Source organism: Molossus molossus, unplaced genomic scaffold (genome assembly GCF_014108415.1).
Source record: "Molossus molossus isolate mMolMol1 unplaced genomic scaffold, mMolMol1.p scaffold_m16_p_6, whole genome shotgun sequence".
In the NCBI taxonomy this organism is placed as follows: Eukaryota; Metazoa; Chordata; class Mammalia; order Chiroptera; family Molossidae; genus Molossus; species Molossus molossus.
This window is the reverse complement of record NW_023425399.1, coordinates 254,651-271,065: the sequence shown is the minus strand read 5'-3', so window position 1 is coordinate 271,065 and position 16,415 is coordinate 254,651. Positions and strand designations below refer to the sequence as shown.

The 16,415-nt window shown below is 51.8% G+C and overlaps 1 protein-coding gene and 1 non-coding gene across 4 annotated transcripts in view; both read left to right on the top strand.

Moving 5' to 3' along the window:
* Window positions 1–3,723: 3,723 nt before the first annotated feature.
* Window positions 3,724–16,415, top strand: part of DNAJC5 (DnaJ heat shock protein family (Hsp40) member C5) — a 30,547-nt gene continuing 17,855 nt past the window's right edge. For all 3 annotated transcript variants that reach the window (XR_004957044.1, XM_036244502.1, XM_036244503.1), the window contains exon 1: window positions 3,724–3,768. The gene's annotated coding sequence lies outside the window, so the exon portion shown is untranslated. The remainder of the gene's footprint in view (window positions 3,769–16,415) is intronic.
* LOC118619520 lies at window positions 9,578–9,684 on the top strand. The gene has a single exon (XR_004957279.1). It is a non-coding gene; the product is annotated as a U6 spliceosomal RNA (small nuclear RNA).

Genomic DNA, 16,415 nt, shown 5'->3' with positions numbered 1-16,415 from the left:
GCTGCCCTCACCACAGCTGGTGCAGAGCAAGGCTCCCTGGGGCAAATGCGGGAGCTCACTGAGCAGGGAGCCAGCTGTTGATCCATCTTCACGTCCCCCCCTTGAGCTGGAATCCCCTGAAGGTAAAGACAGGACGTGACAGTCCAGAAAAGGTGAGTGGAGCAGACATGAACTGAGGGCACAGGGCAGGCTCTGGAGTCTGTTGGGTTGACAAACAGCTGCCGTGGCAGGCCTGCCTCTGATGGGGACTGTTGAGTGATTCAGATTGCAAAGCGTGCTCAAAAATCCACCTGTTTCCCGCCCATCCCCCACCCAGCCTCTGTGCCTAGTACTTGTTCATCCAGTGTTTCTTCATGCAGAAACAAGCAACTATGAATGTATATTCTCATGCCCTCCTCCTTGCCCCCAAGATGCCACACTGTCATTGCTATGCCCTGGCGTGCTAGGTGCACCCACCCCCGAGGTCTTTGTAAGACAGCCTCCATTCCTGACATATTGGGTGTTCACAGTAGGAAACCTCTACTGGGAGCATCGGACTTCCTTTGGAATCAGCCTGGTTTGCCCCAGGTGTAGCAGAAGTCGGTGACTTCAATTGTCCAGTAATCCCCATGACAGTCCATCACAGCAGTGAGCTGGTGCAGAGTGGGGAGCACCACGGCTGCCAGCAGTCAGCCCTCACCCTCACTTATGTTGGAAATAGGTCTCAATTAGTCTTTGTTAAATATTTAAGTGGCATGGCCTGGGGGTAACAGTCTGCTTTTGTGGGGTACAAGTGTGCATTTCACATGGACCCAGCCCTCAAGGGCTTTGCACTTCATTTGTTGAAGACAGGGTGTTTCCCTAGAAAACTGACTTGTGTGACATGAGCTTGGAGACAGTATTGGGGCAGGTGGAGCCAAGGGCTCCACAGACGCCTTGAAGGGAAGCAGATCTATTTCTCCAGGTGAGAACAGTAGGGTCCGCCTCACCCAGTTAAAGGGCATGTGGAGCACAGGGCCTGACTGTAGCCACTACCTGCATCTGGCAGGTAACCTTCCAGTCTTATGTTCTCTGAACAGGTAGGCTTGTTTACAGAAAAGGTTGTTTTTTTTTTTTAAATTGATTTTTAGAGAGCCCTTGCTAGTTTGGCTCAGCAGTTAGAGCATCAGCCCACAGACCAGAGGGGTCTCAGTTTTGATTCCTGGTCAAGGGCATGTACCTAGGTTGCAGGTTCTATCCCCAGCCCCGGTTGGGGTCGTGCAGGAGGCAACCATTCAATGTATCTCACATCAATGTTTCTCCCTCCCTCCCTCCCACTCTATCTGAAAATAAATCAATGGGAAAATATCCTTGGGTGAGGATTTAAAACAAAAAAATAAACATACTTGTAAAAATGTACTTTTTGTTTTTATCCTCACCCGAGGACATTTTTCCATTTTCTGTTCAGACAGAGTGGGAGAGGAGAGAGAAACATCGACACGAAAGGTACACATCGAGTGGCTGCCACCCGCACGACCCAACCAGGGCCGGGGACAAACTGCAACTGAGGTACACGCCCTTAGCGGGAACTGAACCGGGGTCTCTCTGGACCACAGGCTGATGCTCTAACCACTGACCCAAACCGGCCAGAACAAAATGTACTTTTTATATATCACATATCTTGCTCATTTTACTTTCAAGAGGTATCATAGGAATTGTCTATGTTATGTAGCCTTTTATGTCTTTTTTTTTTTGGTTAATCCTCACCCAAGGATATATTTTTTTCCATTGATTTTTAGAGAAAATGGAAAAAAGGGAGGGAAGGGGGGAGAGAGGGAGAAACATTGATGTGAGAGAGACACATGGATTGCTTGCCTCCTGTATATGCTCTGACTGGGGCTGGGGAACAAACCCACAACCCAGGTTCCCGCCCTTGAGTGGGAATCAAACCTGCGACCCACTGGTGCCCAGGCTGGTACTCCAACCACTGAGTGACACCAGCCTGGGCTGTGTCCATTATTTTATAAAACAGTTTTTCTTTATTGATTTGAGAGAGAGAGGAAGGGAGAGGGAGAGATAGAAACATCGATGAGAGAGAACATTGATTGGCTACCTCCTGCATGCCCCGCACTGGGGATTGGGCCCACAACCTGGGCGTGTGCCCGGACTGGGAATCGAACCGGCAACTTCTAGGTGCATGAATCGACTCTCAACCAGTGAGCCATGCTGGCCAGGCCATTTTTAATAACTACACTATTTTATTTGAGTGTACCCGTACAGTAGGTAGGTTTTCATTTTCACTATTCTAAATAACACCATCAAAAGCAACCCAATGCATACACCTTTTTCTCTATTGGGGGATGTTTTCTTAGGAAAAATGTCCCTACATCGGAACTGCTAGGTGAGGGAGGGACTCACTAAGGCTTGGTTCATTCATTCTTGCTGCTCCCAACACAGATAAATACAGTTGCAATCTGAAATTGGTACCAGGTCCATTTTGTTCCCTCGTTACTCCTATGATTCTGGTCGGAAATCTGTCATCCTCTTGAATCAACAGACGTATATATATCAATCTGGCCTTTCTGCTTCTTGGTTTTTGTGGGCCTTTTCTTGCTGCCTGCTTGATGTTGCACAAAGTAATGACTGCCAGGAGACGTCCTGAGCTCTCTGCCACTTACAGGCCCTGAACCTGTGGCAAACTGGTCGGTTCAAGGTCAGCATAATGGCCAAATGCTCTCAGAGAGCAGAGGCAGACGGGGCAGAGCTTGTTGGCAAAGTTTGGATTTTACTCAGTGTGTCATAGAAAGCTTTGGATGTCACCAGGTTTCTGCGTGGAAAGTGGCCAGTGGGGCGAGAGCAGAGGTGGAGACAGGCACGCTGACCAGGAAGATGTTTGGGTGGCTTCTAGGGCGACGGGGCAATACCGGTGTACAGGGCACAGGCAGGCACGCGACAAATGGCAGAACTGTTACACTCACAGGTAGTCTAGATTGGGAAGGGTGACAGCAGGGGTCGCACCTGGCCAGGGAGGGAAGTGCGTGGAAGTTGGTTCTCCTTCCCTTCCACCGCGTTGTTGGTGGGTGATTCTGGGAGGGTGGCTGAAGGACGGCAGGGGCACGATGGTTGAGCGGGAGGGAAGTGTCGTCTTGGCGCTCCAGCGACGAGCAAACGTCAGTCTCACAGTGGCTGGGTGAGGGTGCGTAGGCCTCCGGCTTATCTCCCACCAGCTCTGTCTCCGGTTCTTTGACGAGGACAATTACGTTTTCTCCATCGTTCGTAAAGCGCTGAGCAAGCTCAGCAGCAAGACAAGTGCCCGCACCCTTTCTGTGCGGCTCGCGGCCTCGCTGCAGCACCTGCCGACCCACCTGCGAAACTAGGAGGCACTGCCTGGAGGCGGGCGCAGCCGGCCCCGGGAGCGAGCTCCGCCCACAGCGCCGGGGACTCCGCCCACGGGCGGGCACTCGGGACCCCGCCCCCGATGGGCGGGGCCTCCGCTTCGTGTTCTGGGCGCACGCGCGGCCGGCCCCGCCCGCGGCTACGAACCGGCCGAGCCCACGTCCTTCCGGGGACGCGCGCGCCAGTGCGGGTGCGTGCGTGAGCGTGCGTGAGCGTGCGCGTCCCCGCCGCTTCTGCCGGTGTTGCTCCCGCGCCCTCTGCCGCTGCCCCCGTCACCGCCGCCGCTGCCACCTCTGCCCGGGGTCCCCGAGGCGCAGCCCCGGCTGAGGAGCGCGTCGGCCGGCTGCTCCCAGCGCCGCGGAGCGGACAGCGGAGCCGCGGAGCCGGCGGGCGGGAGGACGGGCGCGCGGACAGGTGAGCTCGCGGCGGGCCCAGCGGCCTCCCGTCAGGCCGGGCGAGGGGGCGGCGGTGTGTGCGGGCCTCGGGGCGGGGGTCCACGGGATGTGCGGGCCTCGGGGCGGGGGTTCCACGGGATGTGCGGGCCTCGGGGCGGGGGTTCCACGGGGTGTGCGGGTCTCGGAGCGGGGGTTCCACGGGGTGTGCGGGCCTCGGGGCGGGGGGGCCCAGGGGGTGTGCGGCCCTCGGGGTGGGGGTTCCACGGGGTGTGCGGGTCTCGGGGCGGGTGGTCCACGGGATGTGCGGGGCCTGGGGGGGGCGGCGCACCGCAGCCGGAAATGGCGACGACCCTCCCTCGGGGCCGGGGCGCGGGCGGGCGGGCTGGGGAGCTTCCCGGGGGCGGGCTGCGGTGACGGAGCCGGCGGCCCGGCGCGCGCGGAAAGGTGTGCCTTCGTCCGGGTGGCCGCGCGGTGGTCTCGGGCCTGGGCAAAGCTTCCTGGTCCGTCCCGGTTCCGCCAGGTCGCGGCGCACGTAGCCGCCTCCGCCCCCCGCCCCCCGCCCCCCGCCGTCCCGGTGACCAGCTGGAGGGTCTTCCTTCGGGTGTGAGTGTCCGTTTCGGATTCCAGCTCCTGTGACCGGCCTGGGTTGAGGACTCCCTGTGTCGCTGCCTGAGTTGATTTCTGGGAATCCGCTCCGTGGTGTTATACCGGGAAAGGAAGCAGAAGTCTCCGTTTTGTTTCTGTCTCGGGTTTAGACTCGATCCGGCTATAACCAGCTGGTCATAGCTCATAGGTGTAGCGTCTGATCGTTAGACACGTCTGTCCTCACTTCGTTGCGCGTTTAAAAACCGTCTTGGTGACAAGAACATTCAATCAAGAATTGCCCCAACTATTGCTAGGATTGCATTGAAGTCTTGGGTTCATTCACTTGCTTCTCTCCTGCCGAAGGTTGTGATGAGTTTCGGGATTCAGTACCCTGTCATATGAGAGATGCAGTGAGGAGCCAGGACTTCGGGGCTTCGGGAAACTTTATAATTGAGTGTGTGTGGTTTTCCCTTCAGCTCGGTGAGGGCTGGGACTCAGGGTGGCTCTGGGTGGCATGTGGTCAAGCCAAGGGCTGTAGGGCCAGCTCTGGCTGGCTGTAAGGGATCTGCTTGGGCTGTGCAGATGGCTCTGTCTCCCCTTGGTGATTGTGGATGGCATGGTGGTCAGGGCTGGACGCTGAAGGAGATGTGTGTTACAGGACCCCTTGGCCCAGACCACCAACAGGCTGGTGAGCAGCCCCTCAGACATGTGGAGGAGACTGGGCCTTGCTAAGGGACCCCTGCTGTGGAGCCAGTGTGGCCTGTGCATGGGAACCCTTGGGGAGGACACCAGTCTGCCACCCCCACCCCTCTCTGACCTGTCTCCTGGCACAGGCCCCAGACTCACTCCTCCCTCACCACATCGGCCGTTTTGCTGGTCTGTGAGGAAAGTCACAATGCTCTGTCCTCGGGTCTGCCTGGAACACTCAACTTCCTCACTCATGCTCCCTGAGGCCAGGGCTTCCTGGACTTCCCCACAGCACTTAATTCTTCTAGTGACCTATTTAATCTGTTTGTGACACTTAATATTTTACTGTGAGGGCAAGTCCATAGGGAGGCTGTTTTGTGCAGAGCGCAGTCGCTGGCAACATTATGTGTTCAGTGAAACACTCAAGTGGTGAGCCTAGTGACAGCTGTGTGACAGATGTGATGACCTCGTCACTTGGAGGTCATCGTGGGTGAGGACTGAGCACTCGGGTACTGGGTTCCAAGGGAGGTCTGTGGAAAGTCACCTGCCCTTTGGGAAAGGACAGTGAATTGAGAGGTGCTTGGGACCGCCCTGTGAACCTTTCAACTTCTCTAATTATTTCAAAGTAAAAACATTTTAAAATCAGACCTGCCACTGGTAACACGTTTAAATTTTTGTCTTTGGGCCCTGGCTGGTCCTGCTCAGCAGTTGGAGGGTCGGCCCGTGGACCGGAGAGTCCCGGGTTCTGTTCCCGCTAAGGGCATGTACCTCGATTGCAGTTTGTCCCCGGCCCCAGTTGGGGTCCTGTGGCTGGCAACCAGTCGATGTGTCTCTCTCATGTCGATGTTTCTCTTTCTCTTCCTCCCTCTCTCCCTCCCGCTTTATCTGAAGAAAAATGCAAACATGTCCTCGGATGAGGATAAAAACAAAAAATAAATAAAATTTTTGTCTTTGGTTATCACCCCCAAAAACAAAAGCCTGCGTGCTGGCCTTGACGCTTGGTGGTTGGTGACTGAGTGGGCAGTCTGTTAGAGGAGCCCCTGGACGTGAGCTGATCCTGAGCCTCACCTCTGCGGCACTGCCACCGCTTTAGGGCGGGAGGACTCGGTTGCCTCGACTTTCACTCCTGTCCACGGTAGCTCCCAGTGAGTGCATGTTCTTGTGTTTCTGAGGTGCCCGTTCATGTCCAGGGACTGAATGGCTGTTGCATGTGTCTTGGCCGTTGTGTTCTTGAGTCCCCCTCACTTGCAAACGGAGGGTGCCACTGTGCTCAGGTGTGTGGTACCCTGCAGACCGGTGCCTTGCTCACTCTCAGACCTGGACCTTGAACTCGGGTCTCCTGTAGGGGTTCCTGTTCTGACCACCCTGCAGAACCCCATAACCAGCTGCTGATGGTGCGTCTCTAGAGCCCAGGTGTAAGAGGCTTACATTGGTCCTGGGGTACAGGTGTTTGTTGAATGAATGACTAAAATGTAGTGAGGCTGGGGGTCATAATAGGGTAGAATTTTTCTCTGAGGTGGGAATTTGCTCCCAAAGTCAGGAGTAGGATGAGCGTGGTGCACACAGACACAATGGCCCTTGGAAAAGCCCTGGCCCTGGTGAAGTAGTTGGCAGGGTGTGCAATGTGGTGTGTGGGCAGACGTCTCTTAGCCAGGAAGGTTTGGGCCAGTGAGGAGACCCCAGTGTCTTCCAGGGACCCGAACTAAGCCTGATGACCCATGAGGCTCGTTAGATTCGGACCAGAGCATTTGGGGCTGCAGACACCTCCTGCTTGGTCATGGGCCTCCTCCTTTGTCTGTCAGTGAGATCTGTGCTAGCATTTCCTTCCTGAAAGAGGCCAGGCTAGGGCTCGAGACGAGGGTCCAGGTGCTTGCCCTGCCTGCAGTTGGGGGAGTACAGGAGGTGGTCAGTTGAAAGATATCTCATCAACTGCTTCCTGAAGATAAGTAATAGTGATGTTGAAAAGTTATGACAGTTGTATGTCATGAAAGGGAATTGCTACGCCTTGACTGCCCTTACACCCGGGCAGCTCTTAGGTAATGACATCCCCTGAATAGGATTAGCGGCCACATGCTCTGGGCCACCCGGAAGATTTAAGGATTGGATTACCAAACAGCCTTTAGTTTAGATTTGGTCTCTCTTTAGTCTTCAGACTAATTCTGTGTGTAGGGCTGTGCCAGTGAGAGCTGTTCTGGCTCAGTTCGTGGTGCTGCAGATGGAGGGACTTGGGTCTTCAGCAGACAGAATTGTTATAAATCCCAGGAGTTTTGCAAACATATTGGAAGTTAACACTGAAATTGCAGAAATGAAGTAATAGCATCTCATTCTGAAGAGGGAAGTATGGAGTAAGCCCCGGTTTGGTGTCACCGAAAATGGCACCCTAAGCAGTTTCTTTTTCAGAACAGCTCTGTACATTAAAGGGTCACTGAATTCCAAAGTCATTCTACATGTGTCTACACAAATGGCTTTTAAAATTTGGCTCTGTGGCAGAAACCTTTGTCTGTTAAACTGATAATATTTTTAAATAATGTGATACATTGTGACTATTCCTTGAATGTATGAGTGTGAATGAATCTTATTCATTGTCCAGGGTTATTTGTAATTGTATGGTCCTTCCAGTTTTTCTATATTGAACACATGTCACCAACAAACATGATAGTTTACAAGGTGGAAGGTGCAGTCACTTGGGGTCTCCAATGCCGTGTTGAGAGAAATTCTGTGCCAATTGGTTATCAAGTTGCATTCTGGGAGTCAGAGGATTGGAATGCTGACTGGCTGCCCTATCATCTGTGCCCCACCCTGGCTACCAAGAGGGCCAACCCCTTTCTTAGAGAGCTCTCCCTGCCCTGTGCCCTGTGCCCTGTCTTTAGACTGGGTGCAGGGAGATGTATTACTGTGGCACCAGCAGAACCACAGTCTTCTCTCCTGAGTCAGGTGTTAGGGGCCCAAGACCGTGGGCTCCTGGCAGACGGACCCAGTTGGAATGGAGGCGGCCCCGGGTTGGAGACTGCCCAGCCCAGCGGAACTCCTGCAGGTACTGGGCAGGAGTGACCGGCTCCCTGCTGTCCTCTGCAGAGGTCCCAGCCACTCCAGCTCTTACTCTTTTTCCCCGGTTATTGGAAGGGATTAGCAGGATAGCAAATGCTTGATTTTTAAATAGGTGGTAGATTTCATTTTTCTTTATTAAATAGGCATGTCTTTTATTGTGAGAGGGTTTCTCTAAGATAAGGAAAAATTCGGGGTCAAAGAGTAGAAACTTGATAGTTTTTGCCACATAGTACCAAGTTCATATTCTGTCAGCATGACAGAATTTTCCTCTTCAGCCAGGTGGGATTTTAACACTTCATAGTTTATATTTTGGTGCTGATTTAGTGACTGCTATAAGGGCTTGATATTAAAATCTGGGACTTTTTTCCAGTTGCAGTAGATTTTGCTATTTCCTTTAAAATAAGAATTTAGTGCCCTGGCTAGTTTGGCTCAGTGATCAGAGCATCAGCCCGTGGACCAAAGAGTCTCGGGTTCGATTCCAGTCAAGGGTATGTACTTCTGTTGCGGTTCATCCCCAGCCCTGGTCAGGGTCCGGCAGGAGACAACCAGTCAATGTGTCTCTCTCTTTTTTTTTTTTTTTGGTGGTACGTGCCCCTAGCAGAAACTGAACCCGGGACTCTGGTTCACAGGCCGACGCTCAGCCGCTGAGCCAAACTGGCCAGGGCCAATGTGTCTCTTATATCGATGATTCTCTCTCTTTCTCTCTCTCTCTGCCTCTCTCCCAATCTATCTGAAGATAGATGGAAAAATATCCTATGGTGAGAATTAAAAATTAAATAAAATAAAATAAGAATTTAGTTATGTATTGCTAAAATAAAGAGTAATGAGTCTGGCTGGTGAGGCTCAGTGGTTGAGCGTCGGCCCATGCACCAAGAGGTCACCAGTTTGATTCCTGGCCAAGACACATGCCCAGGTTGTGGGCCCGATCCCTGGCAGCCAATCGATGTTCTCTCTCATTGATGTTTCTGTCTCTCTCTCTCTCTCTCTCTCTCACTAAAATCAATAAAGGGAAAATAAATAAATAAATAACTAAAAGAAAGACTCTCAAAAATAAAGAGTAATGAGGGATGAACCACAGAACTTATATGCATGTATGCATGAACAGTGGACATGGACAACAATCTGGGGAAGGGGCAGGGAGGGAAGGGGGAGGGGGGAATCAGTGGGGGAAAAAAGGAGAATAATTTGTAACAAAAATTAATCAATAAAAAATAAATAAAAAAAAATAAAGAGTAATGAAACAAAATAAAATAACCATTTAGTTATAAATAAAATACAAAGTTTAGTTTAAATGGACTTTCTTAAATTCATGAAACCAATCAACGTCTCTTTAACTAAAAAAGAAGTTATGTTCTGGACAAAGGCTTTTGCTAAACTGTAGTCATCTTATATTTTGAATCGTGAGGCTCACCACAAGTAAAGCTAAAACTTTTTAAAGGTGAACTCTAATTGTCCAGTTTCATTTTGAGATGAAACTGGAAAATCTGCACTTTAAGGATGACAGTTATGTGCTCGCTTCGGCAGCACGTATACTAAAATTGGAACGATACAGAGAAGATTAGCATGGCCCCTGCGCAAGGATGACATGCAAATTCGTGAAGTGTTCCATATTTAAAAAAGAAAAAAAGAAGGATGACAGTTATCTGTGAAGTATTTCTTTTTCTTTCTTTCTTTTTATTTTTTGCATTTATCTTGAGATAGAGCAGGAAGGAGAGAGAGAGGAAGAGAGAGAGAGAAACATTGATGTGAGAGAGACACATCAAGTGGTCACCACCCCCATGACCCCAACTGGGGCCAAGGACAAACTGCAAACACGACACATGCCCTCAGCAGGAACCAAACCTGGGACTCTGGTCCGCGGGCCGGCATGCTAACTGCTGAGCCAAACCAGCCAGGGCTATGAAGTATTTCTTAACTAGTTCAAGTGAAGTTGTTCCCTATTTGAAACAGTGTTTCTTGTGAATTCACCTAGAGGGCGCCTCCCGCCCCCAGGCTCAGTCACTCCCTGCACAGTCAGCCACGGCCCCAGGGCAGCCTTGCAAGGGTGGGTAGCTATTACCCACTTTTATAGACAGGGAAACTGCAGGCTATGCCTTCCTTGGTATAAAGGTGTGGTATTGAAGACTGTGCACAAATAACCGCCACACGCTAAGATTACAGCACACAGGGTTCACAGCTCTTAAAACGGCGATGCCTTCTCTGGCCTCGCTGGCCTGGGTGGGTGATCACCCTGACCCATTGCACAGCAGCGCCTTTCTCCCCCAGGTGGCGCTCCCTGTATGGGTGTCCACGAGACCGACTGCAGCAGTCATCTGCGGAGGCTGTCTGCTCCCCACCTCCAGGGTCTTCATTCGCACCTTTAGCTAGTGTGCATCTCAGCCTGGGCGAAGTTGGTGTGGTGAGGCAGGCCTGGTGAGTCTGCTGCTCCCTGAGTCCTGAGCTCACTGCAGGGCGGCCATGCAGCCGACAGCTGGCCTCCTGACTGTGAAGTTCACGGCCCAGAGCAGGTGGCAGAGAGCAGAGCCCAGTCAGCCTCACTCAGTTAGATGCACTCCCCTAAGAAAGTCCTGAAGACATCTCTCTCTCGGGAAAGGAAAACACCTTTTACATCTAAAATGTATGTAACAGTAATATTAGTGTTCAAACTAAGAGTTAAATTATAACCAGCATTATAAACTTTGCCCATATGTGTATTTATGTATGGTTATCTTTAAAATCCTCACTCAAGGATGTGCTGATTCATTTGAGAGAGAGAGAGAAACATTGATGTGAGAGAGAAACATCAGTTGGTTGCCACCTATTAAGAGTTAAATTATAACCAGCATTATAAACTTTGCCCATATGTGTATTTATTTATGGTTATCTTTAAAATCCTCACCCAAGGATGTGCTGATTCATTTGAGAGAGAGAGAGAGAAACATTGATGTGAGAGAGAAACATCAGTTGGTTGCCACCTATATGCACCTCTACTGGGAATTGAAGCCACATACTTTTTGGTGTACTGGACGATGCTCCAGCCAGCTGAGCCACCTGGCCAGGACATACTTGTTTTTTATTTAAAAATAAAGGATTAGTAAAGTACACGTTCAGATAAAGCTTAATGTATAAGGAGGTAAGATCTGTTCTCAGGTCCAGGAAGAATTAACCTGTTTGTACAACGGTTAGTGGGAGTCAGACGTGGATTTGAATCACAGCCCTACTGATCCCCAGCACCGTGGCCTAGAGCAGGTCCCATGTGTCTGCTGCTCTGTAGATTGGAGATCTCAGTCATGATAACTGGTGCTCACTGTGCCCGGCCTGCTGTGAGCACTCTGCACGGGTCAGCACAGGCCCACCACGTGAGACTGTCTGCCCACCTTGGGCAGAGAGGAGATGACAGTGAGGTGTTGGTAGCTCGCCTGGGTCACTGAGCCTGGCAGTGGCACAGCCAAGTCCCAGCCCTCCCAGCACCCACTGGACTGTGCGCCTGTCCATCAGACTTTACAGGAGTAGTCACTGTGGTTCAGGGCACGTGTGGTGCCTGCACACAAGAAGCCCCTGGACCGTGGATGCCGTGCTGGTGAAACTGCAACAGAGGACAGCTCTGTCAGAGCCATGCCGGCCATCCTTTTCGAGGTGTGCGTGTGCCCCCACACCAACTGTGCTGGTGTCAGGCAACACTCGCAGCTGGCCTGTCGTGGTGGAATCGTTGCTCCTCGCACTTGGTTTCAGACCAGACTCCGTGGAGCAGTTTGATTCTGGTTGTGGTTTCGGGGAGGCAGTCACCACGCGGGAAGTGCTGCAGCCATCTCCCTGGGGGCCAGGGAATCAGTTCAGAGACAACTGCTGTTTCCCACAGGTACGTTTTGGGATGTATACCTGTTGGAGATGCAAACGACTTTGTGGCCTCGCCTGTGGCATTTTGTGAACTCTGGAGCCAGCCCTGTTGGTGCCTGCAGTCCCTCGGTGGGGGCGGGGCTATAGCCAGTGTGGTGGGTCATTGACTGTCAGCGTCACCCATGAACTGCTCTGGGCCTGGAACTCTCCTCGAATGTCTGAGTGGGTGTCTGAGCCATGCTGCGCCCGCCTCAGTGATGAGACTGCCGGTCCGAGTGCCGTCTTAAGTACTCTCGCCTGTTGTTTGAGCTTGAGCTGCTTCCATATGATGAGAACTCTTTCCAGTGGCATTCATGTGAGTGGCTTCTGTACTTGGTGGCCATCACTTGGTGCCCTTTGTGCCACGGCACCAAGTACTGCAGGGCTCTCCAGGTCTGCCTGCTGACCCTTGGGCCCAGTGTGCAGAGAGCCTGGGGCGGCAAGTGCCTGCCTGCAGGGGAAAGTACCTGGGACTGTGCCCTGGCTGGTGGGGCTCAGCTGGTTGGGCGTTGTCCTGTGCACCCAAAGGCTGCCGCTGCCGGTTCGATTCCTGGTCAGGGCACACGCCCAGGTTGCGGGCTAGATCCCTGGTGCGGGCGTGCAGGAGGCATTCATTTGTTTTCTCTCATCGATGTTTCTCCCTCTTTCCCTCTCTCTTCCTCTCTCTAAAATCAGTGGGTGGGCCCTGTTCGGTTTTGCTCAGTGGTTAGAGCTTCGGCCTGCGGTCCCGAGAGACCCGGGTTCAGTTCCCGCTAAGGGCACGAACCTCAGTTGCATTTTGTCCCTGGCCCTGGTTGGGTTGTGCAGGTGGCAGCCACTAGATGTGTTCCTTTCGTGTCGATGTTTCTCTCTCTCTCTCTCTCTCTCTCTCTCTCTCTCTCTTCCTCTCTTCCTCCCACTCTATCTGAACAGAAAATGGAAAAATGTCCTCGGGCGAGGATTTAAAATAATAAACAAATAAAAAACAAATAAATAAATAAATAAATGAAATGAAATAAAATCAATGGGTGGTACATATACACAATGGAGTACTATGCAGCTGTAAGAAAGAAAGATCTCTTATCCTTTGAGACGACATGGAGGGACCTGGAAAGTATTATCCTAAGTGAAACAAGCCAAACAGAGAAAGACAAGTATCAGATGATCTCACTTATTTGTGGAATATAATGAATATAACAGTCTGAGGAATGAGGTAGTCCCAGAGATGTGGAAGTGGGGTACAGACTGACAATCCCCAGAAGAAGGGGTGGAGGGGGATAAACCACAGAACTTATATGTATGTATGCATGAACAATGGACATGGACAACAAAGCTAGGGACAGGGCGGGGAGGGAGGGGGAGGGGAATCAGTGGAGGGAAAAGAAGAAACATCTGTAACAAAAATAAATTAACTAACTAAATAAAATAAAAGACATTTTACGTTAGGAAAGACATTCAGAAAGGAGAGTAAGAACCTTTGCATCATGTGGTGTCAAATTGCTAGCAAAGGTGACACATGTTTCTCTGTTTGTCACCTTCCTACTGTATCATTTCATCAGAGGATGTAATATTGGGCAACCAGTTTGTTCATTAAATTTCACATATGTGTGAAAAATAAAATCAGTGGTAAAATCCTTTTAAAAAAAGAAAAATACCTGGGACTTTAATATCCTGAGATGTTAGGTGTTGTGAGGTTAGAACACCAACAACCAAAAGGCCCTAATTCTCATTTACTTTTATGAGAAACACTGTTTTCCACCTTCCGGTTTCATGTTTAGACTTGGAAATAAGTTAAGGTTTTCTGGGAACAGTGGTCGTGTGGTTGTGTCCTAGAGCCCCCCCACCCCCCAGTTGGTGAGTCCTTGATGGTTTCAGCGGTGTGCCAGCAGGACAGGCATGGTGCCAGCCAACTGTGCTGTGGGTGGGGTTCTGGCTCAGTAGGGTCTGTGTCATCGATTCACTTCTCTGATTCACTTTCCTGCGATGACACCTCAGATGACAGGCAGGCAGGACTGGGGGAGGTCAGAGTGGTAGGCCCTGCGGTGACTCACAGATAATCTCTGCTCAGATTTAAACGTGTATTTTGCTCAACTTCCAGCCTCTTTTTCTTTTGACTTACTGCACCCTAAGCATCAGTTGACTAAACAAAATTCTTATTTGGTTTCTGGACATAAGTCACTACTACTGCTAATATTAATACAATACACACTTACCAAGTACTCTGCCAGGACTTTGGGGCGTGTGGTTGGCTGACAGTTTTGTCCGGAGCGGTCTTAGAGTTTGGGAACCCAGGTTTGGGGTGCGGTGGGAGTGGGCCCCGGGTCAAGGTATTTCTCTTCAGGGATCTGCTGTGGCCTCCGCGGGCAGGTTTGTGGAGCCCTGCAGGCAGGATGTTCATTCTCCCTTTGTCCAGGAGACGGCGCTCTTTGTGAACCGGCAGTGCTGTGCCGGGAAATGCTCGCTAGTTGCTTCTCTTTGGTGGGCATGCTCCTTGGCCTTGGATTTGGGTGTGTTGCCCTCCTGTACTGTGAAGACCGGTGGCAGCTGTCCCTGGAGCAGTGGCCTGTTTCGCCCTCTGCTCTCTGCTTCGGTTCCTGTACCTCCAGCGACTTCAGGAATCGGCTACGTTTGAAACCCTCTGATGTTGGAGCAAGGTGGCAGACACTTGGGCCTTTGCCGGGCCCTCCACATCAGACACTCTGTGGCGTTAGTTGGTGCTAGTCCTTCTGATCTGCAGCATATTTTTTTTTATTTCGGAATAAATAATAAGTTCAGAGTTATACATTCAAACTGGTGGTTTTCCGAGTCTTTTCACTGCGCTGGGAGTCTGTCCCTGGTGCTGGCAGCCGCTGGCCCCTCCTGACACAGGTGCCCCTGACCCGCCTGCTGCTTCAGTGCCTTTGGCTGCGGGCTCTTCCATGTTCATCGTGGATTTTAAGTGAAGATTCCTCCAAGGCTCAGACATAGCTGTGCCGAGACGCTGGCTGTATTATTTGTGTTCTCAGCAGCTCTCCTGCAGGCTGCATGCGGGTGCGTGAGGCTGAGCGGCGGTTTCCTTCCCGGGGTGGCTGGTGGTCACTGCATGTCACATGCCACTGTTTCCTGACGCGTCACCAACAAGTACCTTTGTCCCCGTCCCAGTGTAACTGCCTTGGTCTCTGAGACGTGCCTGAGTCTTGCCTCATCAGCAGCGTGTGTCGTCTCTGTAAAGTGAGTGTGTCTGCGTTTCTTCCTCTGTTCCCTCTTCCCCCCGTCTTGTCTGCCCTTTACCTGTGAACCGTGAGGCAGAGACACTGCCTTGTGCTTTGTGACCATAAACCTGAACTGGCTTGTCTGTGAGTCTCTAGCTGAAAATCCATAAACTTCTACGTTACTTCCACTTGTGGGAACTGTGTTACAGGCCAGGGTCCCTGTCCCCAGTACACTTCCTTCCTCCTGCCTGTCCAGTCACACCTCACATGACCCACAGCGGCTGGCAGGCTGAGGGCAAGCATGGCAGCCCTGGAGTCCCCAGCATCTCGGAGCAGTGTCCCCAGAGACATGAGGACCCGCCTTGGCCTTTCTGCTGCTTCACATCTTCTCTGCTGGCCGGCATCACCCAGACTGCAGGCCGTAAAGCTTGGGCTGGGGGTGCTTATACTAACCATTGTTCTGGGCAGTGTTATCTGATGATGTGCATAGAAATACCAAGGAATCTGTAGCTTTTGTAAAATCTTTTGAGAGTAGCTCAGATAACCAGAGGCTTTGAATCAAATGTGCTAAGAATGAACAGGACACGGTTGACCCTGGAACAACGTAGGGTGGGGACACGACCTCCCTCTCAGTGGGGATCCCCATACTGCAGGCAGCCCCGCATGCAATGGCTCCCGACCTCAGTGCTGACCGTGAGCAACACGGGTCGGACCTGGGCAGACCTGGCACCCCGTGCACTTCAGACCACGCTGTTCAGGTGAGCATTTGGGTGTCTGCAGTGAGCGGGGACTCAGGTGCTGGGCTGCCTCATACCCAGATCAACTCCAGACCGCCTGTGGGTGACAAAACTTTAGAAGAAAGTATAGGACAGTTTACTTTTGACCTTGGGATTGAGAAGAATTTATTGAACAAAAACCAGGCAGGAGAAAGGTGGGCTTGTTCACAGACATGCGGTGTGCCTGGCACCCGAGTGCTCAGGCTGCAAGGGAGCTGCGCGTGCAGCTGGCCTCAGCCCGCGCCTCAAGGCCATGTTTTCTACCACAGTAGAAAAATTTAAGAGCTTGCACTCATCAAAGACACTGTAATGAGTGGAAAGAACTATGAGTTACAGTATTTGTGGCAGTGAAGGATTGGTGTCCTGGCCACACAGACAGCTCCGCAGTGGCTGCAGGTACCACCACAGGCCGCCCAGAGCCCTCGCCCTCGCCCTCACCCTCGCCCTCAGCAGCCTGTGGGCGCTGCAGATCCAGGTGGCACAGTGCCATCCCGCCAGGAGCAGGCGGCCGTGGGAGGCTGGGAGGTCGCTGTGGAAGGGCAGTG